Raw genomic sequence first — 15,325 nt, forward strand, 5'->3', positions numbered from 1 at the left:
ATTCATGTTATGATTGAATGGAAAAGCACTGTTGCAGTTATTGACTAATTACATATATTAATACTAATTATTAAATGCATCTGTTAAGTAACCAATTGCAGTATCTTTTGCAAAATCTTGAATGTTTAAGTTGTCAATAATATTTCTGTACTATATACTATAATACGTTAAAAGAATTTGCAATAGATTTGGGATCCTCTACTTTATAATCATTGGTTTTTAGTGAAAAAATATTTTCTTTCTTAGGATATCTACAAGTTTAAATTTAATAATATTCCGAATAGATTTAATTGCATTATCTGAATTTTGTACTTTTCTATTCAAATATATTCTATTTCCCTCTTTCATAATTTTTGATAAATTACACTGTACTCCTTGCAGCATTTAAGAACATGAGGATCATTACATTGAAACTCATTACATATAGATTCTTCTTTTTAATACATGAGATTTTGAAGTCCCTGCGTTATCTACATGTTTTTACTTTTGAATTTTTTCACAACATTGAGTGGAGAAAATCCACTGAAGTAATTATGAAATTAAGTGAAAAATGCAATACATTAACTCTTAATATCAGTAGTACCAGTATCATATACGTTTTTCCAAGATTCATTTTGTAGACATAAATGTAAATAATCATTAGATACAACATTTACGATCCTTTCTTAGTTTTTAAATTAATATTTTGAAATTGTTCAGTGACATTGGAAACACTTAGGATTTGTTTATCATGTTCAGACAAGCCATTGATTATAGGTTCTGTCGAATACTAATTCAGTCTAATTCTGTGTACAAAACATTTATCAATGGCTGTGCTACTTCAGCTTAGATTTAATTTGATTAGTTTCGCAACAGTTGGACTTCCTGTTATATCCTGTTATTTAGATATTTAATTTAGGGTTGATTTATTAACTATTACTATGCAAGATGCCTCTTATTTCAATAATTCTATATCACGTTAAATAGTCATTGTCTACACTAAAGTATTATCGTCATCCCTCATTTCTCATCGTAATGGCGAACCGACGTGACATGAGACAGCGAGTTATAGCTCTAGTTGAGGCTGGATATGGGGCTAGATCTGCTGGCCGTTTGGTCGGTGTTCCTGGAAGTACAGCCGCGAGGTGGCTTATCGTTACCAAAATTTAGGGGAGGTCGAAAATCGCCCTATTCCTGGGTGTCCGCGGATTTCTTCATTGGAAGAGGATGCTCTCTTATTCGAGACAGTTCGACAGGACCCCTTTCGGACTGCTAACGAAATAAGAGCAGTATCTAACTTTCCCGGCTCTTCACAGACTGTGATCAGCAGGTTGAGGAACCGCGGTATTAGGAGCCGGAGGGCTGCGCAAATGGAAATATTGGGGGAAGCACAAGCTGTCGACCGTCTTGCCTTCGCTACCAATCGAGTGGATTTCGATTGGAGAAATGTAATTTTCTCCGACGAAACAACCATCTCGAGTGATTACGAAGGTCCTGTCCGTGTCTATCGTGAGGATGGTCTCCGACATGACCAGCGCTATGTGCACCGACGTGAAAGATAGAGGCGCTTTAGCATATCGTGTTGGGGGTGGATGTCTTACGATGGACCTGGCGTTATAGAAGCATCTATGGCCGGTTTAATGCGGGAACTTACGAGCACATTCTGGAAAATATATTCCTTCCCTCCGCCCGAGAACGTTTTCCCGAAGGAACATTGCTCTTCCAGCAGGATAGCCATCCCGTGAACTATGCTGCAAGCATTCAAAGATGGTTTCAAAGGAGACCCGAGATCGAAATCATTAATTGGCCTCCGAAGTCACCTGATTTGAATGTCATCGAAAATTTATGGGTGGAATTGAAAAAGAGAAGGATAGTCCCTATGCCCACCGACGCCCTCGAAATCGAGACGAATTGTGGGATCAAGTTGTTGACACCTGGGAAGATCTCGCCGGGGATCAGAACTTATTTCACAATCTCGTGACATCCATGCCGGATCGACTTAGATCTGTAATAGAAGCTGATGGCATGTGGACAAGATTTTAAGTTAACAGGTCTATTTTTGTTTCTTATGATTTTTGTTTGAGGAAGAATACTTTTAACTTCCAAGTAAGTTTTATTTATTTATTTTTTTTACGAGGTTCAGCCAACTTGTAAAACCCAGAAATTGGGCATAAATTATTCCATATTTTTCGACAAATTAGACAGTCGAGGAACTCTGAACAAATTAATTACACCTCAAAAAAAAAGTTTTACCCGGGATCGAACACGAGACGTTTCGGTTATACAGCGGAACCAACACGCCACTATATGAGCTACCGAGACAAGACAGTGACAGCAGCAGTCCAGAATGTAGATCCCTTAACAGGCATTTGCCACTCGGTACAGTGAAGCAATGATATTTTGTGACTCGAGCTATGTTGTGAAATCCTGGCCTTAAATGGCAGTCTTCTTCGTGATCCTTATTCTGGTCCTTGTCCTTGTTGTAGTCCTTGTAACAATTCTTGTACTATTTCTCATGTTATGTATCGTTACGTCGATATCGAGTGAACCGCGCTGTAGAACTTTAACTTCTGACGACCAAGAATCGTCTCATTCTTTTTAAGGGTAACTGTACATACTGTATGCTGTGAACAGACATTTTCTGTTACGAAACTTCTAAAAGATCAACAAGATTGAGGATGAGTGACAATCTGAGAAACATTTTGCGTATATCTGTTGCTAATAATGTATTCATCCCGACTTCAAGGGCATAGTAAAATCGAAATGAATCAAGAAACTGAAAGTGGCAGGAACGTTAACATCACTGCTGTATTTGAATTAGAGAGCTTCAGAACAGCGCTTAAAACCGGTTTATATTTGACCGGTCACACAACAACCGGCGAGGTTGAGCATCCAACCGAATATCCGCCTTTCAAGAGGTTGCGCCTGATGTCTTGCTGGCTAGACAGAACCACAGATATATAGGACAGAACACCAAGTGCACTTCATCTTACAGGAACACTGATGACATTTTCAAACTACACTAATTGAGTAAAAATTGAAGGAAATATACTTTTCCTAATTAAAAAAGTGTTAGATTGGAATAAGATCATCATTGATTGGACAGTTTGGCACATTTATTTTCATAACTAATATATAAATCAACTAATGGACACGGTAACAAAGGAAATAAGCATAAAGCTTAGATAAAATCTCACATGTAAACAAATACAAGAATAAAATAAATTGCAGTCACTTACAAAATAGAGGAGCAAATAAGTACTCACTATTTTAACGTTCATACTTTAAACTCAAAACGCATTGGCTACCTCTGGAAGAGTAGGTGTTAATATAGGCAATATATAGTCTTTTAATTAGATTTTTAAGTGGAGTATTATTATTTTACTAATAAATTATTTTTAAGGAGATAAAGTTGTTAATAAAAATAAAAGCACCCTCAAGCTCTAATGATTGCAGCTTCATGATGAGTGCTGTTCAATTCCTGGATTGCTGAATGAATGAATGAATGAATGAATGAATGAATGAATGAATGAATGAATGAATGAATGAATGAATGAATGAATGAATTAATTAATTAATTAATGAAGTCGGCCTGGTTGGCTCAGCTGCTATAGCGCTGCCATTCTATGCCCGAGGTTTTGGGTTCGATCGCGGGCCAGGTGGCTTGTAAAAGATCTCCTGCGGGACAAAGTTCCGGCGCACCAGCGACGCTGATATAACCTCGGCTTTTGCGAGCGTGGTTAAATAAAACATAATATTTTGGATGGATGGATTAATTAATAAATTAATGCAATCAATCAACCAACCAATGCGGAGAGATTCGGAAATATCAACTGAAACGTACACGATGATAATCGCGTCCTTCCAACAATTCTTGGAACTCAATATTATCTGTCTTTCATGATCCAGAATCGTCCATCCGAGAAAGAATCGGACATTACGCCGAACATTGGACTACTCTGCGAGACGGAAGAGCTTCGCGTACTGTCTATAGCGTCAGGCGTTCAGTAGCAATATATCATTCCTACGTTTCGTAACTGGTTGTGCACGACTCTAATTTGAATGTCTTCGACCTCATGTGGAGCTTCTCCAACCTCCCTCCAGTATCTCACTGCATCTGTACTGAGAATAATAACACATTAAAAAGATGGTTTTCTTGCCGCTGCTTTGTGGCACAGAAGTTCTAACTCACTCATTTATATTGCGTAACACAACTTCGGAATTCAGCGTAATGGATGTACCGAGGACTGACGTTCTTCTGCTTAAGTAGTAAAGTCTCGTGGTGTGATTTGTAAATTTTATTTATATGTACCCGAACGGCTCTATAGATGATCCTGATCATAACCCAGATACAGGCTATGTTTTTTTTTTTTTTTTTTTTTAACATCTTAGGTTATTTAGCGTCTGAATCAGATGACGATGATAATGCCGGTGAAATGATTCGGGGTCCAGCACCGATAGTTACTCAGCATTTGCTCATATTGGGTTGAGGGAAAACGCCAGAAAAACCTCAACCAGGTAACTTACCCCGACCGGAAATCGAACCCGGGCCACCTGGTTTCGCGGCCAGACGCGCTAACAATTACTCCACAGGTGTCGATGTTACGAACAGCGATCGACAGGTATGTTTTAATTAGTATGTGATTAGGAAACATCGTGTGTTGTGCATCATGGAATGTGTGTGCATAAAGTAGAAACACATAAGCCTCCTCTCTTTCAGTTTTCAGGATTAAGTCTTTCACGGGGAGATGAACTCTCGCCTGAAAAAGAGACAGGATTCGAAAGAGAGAGGGAGAGGGAGAGAGAGAGAGGGGGGAGTGTGAGAGAAAGAGAGAAACGAAAATAATAGAAATAAAAGAAAATGAAAAGTGAATTTAGGCCTTGAACATAAGAGAGCTCATAGAGAAAATGCGATTCCAAGAATACAACTTTGGCCACCATGCGAGTGCCAAACCAGTACTGGAATACGTTAAATCAGAGGCTGAATTCTTTTTGGGATATGGGAAGCCATCTTGTCCACAACACGCACTTGTTTCAGGCAATAAAAATGTAAGCAATAAAGAAATCTTAAGTAAACATTGTTCAGACTTACATGTAGGGTTATTTCTAATACTGTGGTCTTAGAAATTTCTATGACTATTCTATTATTTTTGTATCTTCCAATACAGGTACGTGAAGAAAAGGAAATCGCGACGAATTGTGTTCTTTATGCATACGGTGAAAGTAAAAGGAGTTCAAACAAACGTATGCAAGCGCATGTTCATAGACTACATACCAGCTGTAGTGGAATATGGACTATCCAGAAGCAGATTAAAGATGTCAGCACAGCTTCGCGTAGTGACCAACGCAACGAGAGATACAACAAATATTGAACAGAAGCTGTAGAAACTTTGATAGATCAACTATCATAAATATCAAAGCCACTAAAGTAGGCAACAGATTTCACATACATTATATTTAGATTGTGATGTTACCATTAAGGCTCTCTTCTCGGGGCACTATCGTAAGTGGTGTGAAGGAAAGTGAAACCACAAGAGAATTCCGACAAATTCTGGCGAAAATTTTAATATTGCTTTTAAGTTACAGAACTCAGATAAATTTGTGACTTGCAATAGAATCAATATTCATACAGGCCTACAAAAAGTAAGCCAGAGATGTATCAGTTCTATTTGCACTTCAGACACAAAGAAAAATACATCTATAAAAGGCAACTACAGCCCGAAACAAAAATTAAGAAACTATCTCGAGACGCTCTGCATAAATCTGAAAAATATGAAGTAATGCATTGATATGATTCCATTAATTTGTAACACTCAACGTAAATATTGCATAATATTTTGTTTCAAAGTAAAAGTATCGGTATAAGATCTTCAACCAAATATAAAACCTCAGCGTTTCTATAAGATCACCAGTCTTTTACAAATAATCTACTCCCTGATAGAATACTGTTCAAATTTAATATCGGTAGAGACAGTAGTAGCAATATCAGTACTTCAATTATTACAGCACTCACTTCCAACTCAATACTCTGTGACGTCATAGCGACCTTCTCGCGTTCTCCGTAGCAATCCAGGTAGACTCTCAAGTCCTGACCTGATCGAAGCAGTGGTGTGTGGCAAACCAGTTTAACTTAGCGTTTGCAGTACCTAATAAGTAATAATAGGAACGAGACAGGTACACGCTACTATACTTAAATAATTTTGGTATCTTTCTGATATATTTAATGTACCTAAATTCATGTAGACTTATTTTTAGACTGAACTATATTCCTGGGCGGCATTTTATTAAAAACCCTTTAAGTAAACCCAAGCTAAATGGAGTTATTTAGTAGATAGGCATATTTTACTTATGTAGAAAGTCACCTTATATAACCTAGATAACAGAACTACATGTCTTTAAATAATTTTATATCTTATTTTCTAGGTTGAAGATATAAATGAAAATGCAAGTAATTGCACCAACCCTGAAATTTCTGCAGTGTCTCCCAAAATAACTATTTCTGTTCAAAGTGAAGTTGATTTATCAGCTCACAATCCTAGGAAAGTAAGATGGAGGGAATTGAAATTACTTAAAAAACAGCATGTACAAAGTGAAGTATTCTCATTGTCATCTGTAAGAGAAAACAGTCGTGATTCTCAGCTTGCGGGTGGAAATAGCGGCAAATTAAAAATTTATGTGATATGTTTTTATCTACCGTAAAGATTGTGAAAATTCAAGTGGATTTACGGGATCGTAGCAAGAAAGGAATGTGATACCCAAAGGAACTGAAAACTGTGGCCCTGAGGAAGTTTTTAAGTCCTAATGTTTATAAATTTATGGAGTACTACAGTTGTCTACAAAGTGCTTAAGACAAATGACAGAAAAATGGCAGTACTCTTCTGCCCTAAATGAATTTATATTTTCTGGTGTAAAGTTGAAAGTGAGTAATTTAAGTGAGACAGAGAAATATTGCCTTAATTTCAGATGAAATGTCATTTTTTACTTCATGACGTAGATGGAAGGATAATATTAAAATGGATTTGAGAGAGGTGGGATATGATACAGACTGTATTAATCTTGCACAGGATAGGGACAGATGGCGGGCTTATGTGAGGGCGGTAATGAACCTTTGGGTTCTTTAAAGCCATTTGTAAGTAAGTAAGTATCGGATGAAATAGTAGGGTTAAGTAATACAGGTACTGTACAATGAAATGTGTAGACTAATCTATGTTTGGCATGAACTGGCAGGTCTACAACGTAGATTCTACATATTTGTAGTTTCTTCATAAATTAATGGGAATTAAAAAAAAAGAGAGACAAAAGACACTGCCCGTTTAAGTATGGTATTCCTTGCATACCGTGTATAATATGAAAATATGTACATGCTGCTGCTGCTGCTGCTACTGCTACTACTACTACTGCTACTGCTACTACTACTACTACTGCTACTACTACTACTACTACTACTACTGCTACTACTACTACTGCTACTACTACTACTACTACTACTACTACTACCACCACCACCACCACCACCACCACCACCACAACCACCACAACCACCACAACCACCACTACTACTAGTACTGTATTTTTCTATTATGTATAATAACTATAATTTTGTACCTAATACTTTTTCATTTATGCATTTCTTTGTATTACTGGTATGTATACCCAGATCTGATTTCAATACTGCTGCCAGCACGGCTTCATAATAATCGAAGGAACCGATATCTACTTTCCTTTCAGTAGCCTATATTACTCATTCTCTACATTACACTATCAGACCTATACATTCAACCAGAGCTAGTAGCTCTGACAATCCACGATCCGCCACAGCTCCGAGATCGACTCTGACTATTCCTCCGGGCCCCTTCTCAGAGAGGAAAAGCGTACTCCGACGTCACAACTCGACCAGTTGGTAATGACTGCATTACAGCGACCTTCTCTATTGCAGAGGCTATTCAGAGTCCAATTTCAATGTATATGCCCAAAGTACTCTGAGAGGTACAGATTTCTTTTACGTGTCGGAAATCTTCTGCACGGACGTCCCAGCCTTACTTCCCTTTCAGAGGAAACCATGCTGCAGGCTTCATCTAAATCGGTCGGATCTGCATATTTTTCATTCCATTTCTTTTCACTTATTGTATTCCATATAACTTATTTTAGCATTTGAGCTTTAAGATGTGAAACAAGTCAAGATTTCACAAGATTATATATATATATTTTTTTTTGGCAAGATGAAGTGAGCCGAGGATTCGCCGTAGATTACCTGGTATTTGCATTATGATTGGGTAATACCTCGGAAAAAACCCAATCAGGTAATCAGCCCAAACAGGAATCTAACCCAAGCCCTAGCGCAGCTCCAGATCACCAGGCTACCGAGTCTGCCGACTGAGCTACGTTGGTGGCTCTACAAAAAATATACAGTAGACCTACATAGCATACAAACCTAAAAAATTATTCATCTTTTGAGCTATACATGTATATATTAATTGGTAAACTTCAATAAATTCGGTAGACTAGTTAATGTACTAGAAGCAGAATTAATTATTACACTGCAAAATGTGCTAATCTGCAAATATCAATTCAATCTTTACTGTCAACTTGAAATATTTCTCTCCATTCTTACAAAGATACTGAAAGTTATTTCTATCCAAAGAAATTATTATATTTACCCTATATGGAAAATGTCTGCAGACAACGAAAGGCCGTCTCTAATATAAAAAGCTTATTCGCAAAACACGTGGGCCAGTTGAGTAGATTAATCACAAAATAGATGTAATATTAGTATTCCTACACATCTGTATAGTCTGTATATGTTCCCATATCATCATCATCATCATCATCATCATCATCATCATCACAAAGTGATGGTGTGGTCAAGTGACTGTCATTTAATATTAAATGTAGGCGTCATATAGAATGATGGGTGAGCGGCTGTATCTTCGTAGTCAGTGCACTGTTTACTTGTATGTGTTTATTAGAACTGCAAATGGGCAAACACGCGATGGCACTGAAGACATAATTACACAGAATAATTACATTTAATAATAATAATAATAATAATAATAATAATAATAATAATAATAATAATAATAATAATAATAATAATATTTTAAAGTAACTAATTACTTAAAGTAAAAGTAATTTGCCTTTACAACTTCCATAGACATACATACATTACATACATAGCCTACATTACATACATACATACATACATACATTACATACATACATATTATAATTTACATTCATTCAATTATTTATTAATTCATAATTTTCTGCAAACCCAACTGTCTCTAATCTTTCCTACACCCTGCCTTCCTCTGAGTCCCCGCACATGATGCATATTATCTTGATGTCGTCTGTCACCTGATAGTTTCTTCTTCTCCGAACTCTTCTCCCGTTCACATTTCCTTCCATTGCATCCTTCACAAGGCAGTTTCTTCTGAGCCAGTGACCCAACCAATTCCTTTTATTTCTCTTCCTAACAAGTTTCAGCATTATTCTCTCTTCACTTACTCTTTCCAACATAGCTTCACTTCTTCTTCTGTCTGTCCATTTCGCACGCTCCATTCTTCTCTTTGGCACTGATATCTCTCACCTCACTCACTGCACTGGCACTATGGCACACTTCACTGACGCTATACGAGTAGAACACATTTCACTGACACTATAAACTTTTCACTGATCAAAAAATTTCACTATCACTATATATTGTGATCATTGCAATCACTTTAATGATTACAGACCAACTAACCACATAAAAAGGTTATCCAGACGATTTTACGGCGGTATTTTAATATCTCTCAGATGGAAGTTTCAGTCACAACTGAATGCGGAAATTTCATACGAATTTTAATACCAGAATATGAACACTGTTGACTACAAAAATGCAGAAAAGAATTTTTTTGAAGTAGGCTACTGCAACAGACAGATTGCGGCTCGATTTACGAGCTACGTCGTTCTACATAATAATAGTAGGCCTATGGTAAGTTCTAAGACGCTGTTTTTCTGAATGTCACGTGTTACGGTAATCAAGTGATACGTCAACACTTTTCTCATACGGTCCGTACTTTCTTCCATCGAAAAGGAAAAATTATACATCCCGTGGTAATAGAGTATCTCGAAATACTTTTTTTAATTACTATGTTCGTTGTACTTGTTGAAAGACATTCATCTCTAAACAGATTTCCCACAGGAACGTACCCAGTCAATACTTAAAAAAAAAACTTACCTTGCAGTCGACGTCGACAGAGCTGGCTCATGATGGGGAAGCTTACCTGCAAAAAACAAAACAAAACATCTCACATTAGTCTTATACGACAATATACTACCACTGCCACCACCATTATTATTATTATTATTATTATTATTATTATTATTATTATTATCATTATGATTATTATCATTATTATTATTATTATTATTATTATCATGTTTCTAATGCTTTGTTATTCGAGCTATAACGCATTTTTTTTAATAATGATGCAATTATTATTATCAGCTACCCCATGTCGCCGAAATTACACCAACTTGCACACACGTAGACAGCGTGCTCAACATCACGAATCACTCATTGTACATATTTTAATATTTAATTGTATTGAATTGCAGAACTGACTGAACATGACTTGGAAATCATGAGTCTGACAGTGACGATAGCGTGAAAGATAAAGCATACGTACCTGGTGAAAACGACAATGGCATTTCCTCAGAAAATGATTCTGATGAGGTTTGTATTTCAAAATTATACATATTATGTATTAAAAATGGGTAGGTCAAGTAGTTATTACTGTTTTATACCTCCAATTGGTTATACTCTTATACCGTAGTTTCAAACACCGTAAGACGCAAAAATATGAAGTGGTGACATCCCAGTGGCTGGTGGAAAATAGATAAAGCAACGTGGAAGAGGAGCATTAACAAGGAGCGAGTAGGGGTACAGTAAAAATGAACCTGGTAAGTGGAAATGCAACAAAGACAGTGGAAAACGACAAGTGAAGCCAAAATTTTAAATATTTTCACTCTACGACAAATAAAATCAGAGGATGTCCAGAGATACAACAGAAATACGCCATAGATCATACACGTTGCATTATCATTTTTTAATTAATGATAAAAGGGTTCATATTTGTAAGACCATATTTCTTAACACACTCTGCATTGGAGAATGGCGTGTAAGGAGCTGGGTGAAAATAGGATACGGGAAAAGTCCACTATCTGGTCCTCATAACTACTCTCTTTCCAGCTAAAGATTGAAGTAAATGTAAATAAATGCACGTGGCATAATGGTTCCTCATTGGCTATTGGACGCATAACGCCTCCAAACTTATGCTTATCATCTTCTTCCTCACGTTAAAATAGTTCCTTCTAAAATAATAAAATGTATAATATACATGGAATACGAGTGAATTAAACATGCTTATAAGAACACTTTCTTACGATTTAAACAACATGTTTATATTAGTAGTTTCAGACATTGCGTGTTAAATCATTGTAACGTGTATTATGACAACGCGCATGCGTAATAGGCATTAAATCCCTCCCAAGGTGACTTGCAGCGTCACAGAGCACATCAACACAGCTGGTATAACACAGTGCGAGATTCAGTGTTGCCAACCTCAAATAAATTTCTGTAGAATTAAAGAAATTCTCCACTCTTCAAAGAATAACATTTAATCACGAATCTACAGAAAAAGAAAATCCACTATTCCCAGTAGAGAAATAATAAATATTAACCCTTCGTGAGCATTTTACGGGTTAGTTCAATGAATGTGTTGAAATGTCTGCAATATATCGGACAGTGGCTGCCCTGCGTACTCACTTACTGAAAATAATGTGCCCTGGTGGCTGCTTTGGTAGCTAGCTTGCGATTGCGGAGTAATACATTTCGGTTTTGTTTACGTCTACTTCAATCTTTAGTTGGAAATAGTTTAGGCAGATTGCAATTAATTATTACCGCTTTAATCTCCAGTTTTATTTTTGTTTCGTATTTCATGTATTTTTTGTCTATATAGATGTTAGAATTTGTTTTTACTTATTACATTATTATAATTATGTTTTTCAATAAACATAATGTTAATAATCAAGAGAATTGTGTTCAGAATTATTAGCAGTATAATAATGCTCCCACCAATTTTCCATTCAAAACCTCGTAAGTCCATTTTTGGTTGGGAAGTTAAGAAACAACATCACGTAGCCTAATTCCATTTATGGCTCAAAATGAAACAGCAATAGAAAATCAGATACCTCATCATCAAGAAGACTGATTTTATTGCAACATCGCAGTGTTTCGTTAAGAATGCGTAAAAGCCTCGTTATCTAGATAGTTTTTTGCTTCCCTGTAAAATTTTGTTTCTAGGAGTTATGAAGTTCTGATCATCATGCGACATGCAAGACATTCAGTCTAAACTAACCTGGCCTGTCGCACATTCGTAAATTCAAAGCATGCGAAAAGCTTAAGCTAACCTAACTTAACACGTTTCAACTTCCTGAACTTCTCCGCCAGCCTCTACTTTCACAGCAACTTCCGATCCTCACATTCAGTGTGAAATTGGCATCGGAACTTTTTTTTATAATAGGTATGACTCGACTAGAAGCCAAGAATGTATATACAATTGCACCTTAACGTGATACGCAATAATTCAGAAAAACCTAAACTAACCAAACTTAATCTAATCTAATCTAATCTAATCTAATGTAATCAAAGCTGTAACCTAACAAAACATAACTTTAAAAAATCCAGTGTACACTGGCGTGAAACTTTCCTAATGTCACGCTTAGTTATGTTGGTAAGGCTGAAGAAGCAGCTGTACAACAATAGAGGTTTATTAACGGAGTACGATTGGAACCATCTCTGCGCTAGTTTAGCCAAAATTAATTGACCTGGAAACCTACTCGCCCTCAAATTATTATTGTTATTGTTTAGTCAATTGTCCGAAGACAATTCTGAACCTCAAGTGATACCAGCAAGACTCCACTTATGAGACAACTAGGCCAGGAGATAATGGGGTAGGATGGTCAGTTCCCTTCCCTCTCCATTACATACATCACCGATTAGCTACAAGTACACTAATCAGACTTGAGATGCATACAAACAATTTTTATTTCTCTGACAGAAATCGTCAAGTGAGATGTACTGCCTGTTAATAGATGTATATAGCCTATCAGCCAGAACCTCAATCAGAGGCAAAATTAGTATTGCTGGTATTAAAAGGAAAATGTAAAAAATTACATTACTGACCCTCCTATAGTTTATATACCTACCCCATTATCTCGTGGCTTAGTTTCCTCTTGAGTGATTCCTGATTGGTGTCACTCATGAGGTTCAGACCTGTCTTCGGAGAGTTGCCCAAGTAACTACAACTACAACTACTAAGCTGATAATGGAAACCCAAGCTTATGGTGTGTTTATACCCTTCGATAAATTACAGCAAGTTTTCTGTCGACAGACGCTGCGAATATTAATCAAAATTAGCCTAAGCTATGGAACCTACGTGCCTTAACATCACATTGAATGGATCATTAATAATAATTTGTTGCAATATTCTCAGACTGAAAAAGTTGCTTTGATTTTTTGTACTATGTTAATCTAACAATAAGTAAAACTTAGCATAGTGACAAAACATACTGAAAGCATATGGACATACTTAAATAAGAGTGTTCACTAGGAGGTAATAAAGGCGTTCCATTCTAAAGCTATAAATTGACAAATAAACACACACATGCACCACAACCATTCATTTTGCGATGCTGCTAACGAATTAAAGTTGGGAATCGAGTCTATGCCTTTTGTATCACACGATAGAATGATGTATTGCTCCTATACTTCGTTCCATAATGCCTGACAGGAGAAGTAAACATTGCCAACAGAGCAGGAGAGACGTATATTATTACACAACCAATGGAATGAGATCTATGCCATTGGTTGAATAGCAGTTATACTTCTCTCCACCTCTGCCGGTAACTTTTACATCTATTGTCAGACATTATGGAACGGAGTATACTCAAAGAACAAAGTTCTATGACGGCGCAGAGTGGAGAAGGTGAGTTACACAGTAGACTACATGTGAGGAGCTCGGAATCAAAACGCGTTAAGTCCACATTTTATCGAAAATGCGTTTTTTTCGAATTTACGTTCTTTTAGAGGCGCTTCATCATGCTACGCTTGACATTTGTTGCAATTGACATTTTTAGCCTGTTTAAAGTCAGCCTGAAATCGAGGGTCTGATTCAGAACGTATTCTTTCTAACGAAAGCAGTACACCAGAATGAACGTAATTAATTCGCCTCCTCTCTTTAACTAATGTCCATTGTTGACTCTTCTCTAAAGTTTTTTTTATTGCTACCTTTAGGTCCATGCAGTAAGATTTAAAAGGACGAGTTTATTGCCTGGAATCTCTATTTAAATCCCCACGCGCAGACAGTGAGTTAGTGGTGTGCGGTAAGTGGCATTTAAAAGCAGGTGGAGGTCGTTTGCAATAAACATGGTTCTTTTACTACAAACTGTGATATTATACTCATAATTTAGTTATATTTTGAACTGTATGGTAGGCTTCGAAAGACTCCAGTACAAAACATTGTTTGCACTCCCACGTTATTTCGCTTGTTTCTTGTGAGATTTAAAAACTTTGCAGGTTATCGCTGGTTTCTTTTTCTTTGGGTGATAGGTATATGACGGGAAGGGGGGGGAAATGAGCCCGACAGTTTGCTTGTAACATTGTCGTCGTAACACCAGCATCCCTTCCACTAACATTGCAGCTAGGCAAGGTTAAACCTCAATAAAATGTCTGCTTTCAGGTCTAGTCGATTTGTGAAGATCCTTTCCTGCCTGGGTTTGCTTCCCTTCACGGTCTTACATGCAATTACGTAGACATTGACAAGCTGAAAAGGACCGGTACCATAAATATTATATTGAAGGATACATTTCTGCAGTCTTTTTTACGTATTTTGCCATAATGAGGAAGGGATATAAGACTTCATTCTGACGCTGACCTGACGGCGAACCCACAACATAACGTTACTGTACTCTATTACGCCCTTCAGTTTCACCACCGTTTCTTCCCCTTCATTGTTACCCTTTTTTCCTTTATGTTGACCATGTGAATCTTGTGCTTCGTAGACAGACCTTTTCTGTCATGTCACTTTACTGCCAATAACTCTTAAAAGACCTCGATTCTCACTCCCTTTCTTAAACTTTGTCGATTCCACTTGGGATGCAGGACAACTTCAATGCACTTCTATTTAAACAGTTACGAATTTTAGAAAACCTTTCGCGTATATTTAGAGCAAAATAACTCCTCTTCTTCAAGAAAGGTCGTTTTACAACATACAACAAATCTCTAAATAGACAGCTTCAAAAA

General features: G+C 36.8%; 1 long non-coding RNA gene across 1 annotated transcript in view; it reads right to left on the reverse strand.

Annotated features, from left to right (window-relative positions):
- The window catches only part of LOC138711553 (uncharacterized), a 138,678-nt gene that overhangs the window by 24,069 nt on the left and 99,284 nt on the right, over positions 1 to 15,325 (reverse strand). The window contains exon 3 of the long non-coding RNA XR_011335377.1: positions 10,199 to 10,244. This is a non-coding gene — a long non-coding RNA (uncharacterized lncRNA). The remainder of the gene's footprint in view (positions 1 to 10,198; positions 10,245 to 15,325) is intronic.

This window comes from Periplaneta americana, chromosome 13 (assembly GCF_040183065.1).
Source record: "Periplaneta americana isolate PAMFEO1 chromosome 13, P.americana_PAMFEO1_priV1, whole genome shotgun sequence".
Lineage (NCBI taxonomy): Eukaryota > Metazoa > Arthropoda > Insecta > Blattodea > Blattidae > Periplaneta > Periplaneta americana.